The sequence below is a fragment of the Aplysia californica genome, unplaced genomic scaffold, assembly GCF_000002075.1.
Source record: "Aplysia californica isolate F4 #8 unplaced genomic scaffold, AplCal3.0 scaffold00663, whole genome shotgun sequence".
Lineage (NCBI taxonomy): Eukaryota > Metazoa > Mollusca > Gastropoda > Aplysiida > Aplysiidae > Aplysia > Aplysia californica.
This window is the reverse complement of record NW_004797933.1, coordinates 397,433-398,546: the sequence shown is the minus strand read 5'-3', so window position 1 is coordinate 398,546 and position 1,114 is coordinate 397,433.

The following is a 1,114-nucleotide window of genomic DNA, read 5'->3' as shown; positions in this document are numbered from 1 at the left end:
TCTCTCTCTCTCTCTCTCTCTCTCTCTCTCTCCTCTCTCTTTTTCTGTATCTCCCTTTTCTCTCTTTCTCTCTCCCTTTCTCTCTCACTCTTTGTATTCATCACTCTTTACAAAATAATGACACACAACATGTCCACTATAGTATAATACAGTATTGAAAAACACGGGGAATAAACGTGAAATAAAATGTGAGTGTGAGAGTGAATACTTCTTAGATCGTACCACACATTAGCCTGCACATTTAAAGAGAGAAACTCAGATTACTTGCTTTGTGGCCTACACAAGAATCAAGAGGCCCGACCCAAATCTTGTCAAATACAAAAGCGAATCACATGGTTCTGTCAGTGAAAGGAGTGATGGATAAAAAAGAGTCAACCGGCTGTCGAATCGAAAGAAGCAGCAGCCGTTACCGTAAAATACTGTTGGAGGTTAGCCTACATCCAAGACACAGTAAGTGGATGCAACGGAGTATGGACGTCATATTATTATTTTTAGCAACGGGGATTCGTTTTGTCAAAGGCAACCTCAAATTTGCAAGAAGAGGAGTCTTCCGTTCTGCACATGTTCAACTGCCAAAAACACATAAATGCTGATCGTCTTAAACGTTTAGGGATTTGAAAGAAGAGGAGCTTGGGAGAACAACGATACTAAACACGGTAGGGTCATACGGGGAACACGGTAGTTGTCACGGTCAAATTATGGGCTAATCTGAAGAAAACGCGCCAAACTTTTGACAAGGGTGTCCTCTGGAAAAAGCCTATAAATGAGAATACTTGCATTTTTTAAAATGAAACAGCAAGCGTTATCGATTCTTTAGATATTCTGGTACCCAAAAATGGAGAAAGTTAAAAATCGATTTTTTGACCCAAACATCGGGTTTTGCAGACCCGTGACATGCCTTTAAAAAAGGGTAAGATTGAATTTTGGTGGACCAAACACTGGACGAAACTGGAACTACTTTAACTTTAATTGAGCTTGTGCAATGCCATAACAACTATAATATTATGTTCCTGGTCCACTTTTCTTTTCTCTGTTCTCATTTATTATTGTTTTACATAATTTACGTCTGTGTTGTTGTTGTTGGTTGTTTTGGTTTTTTTGTTGCCAGGGGAGG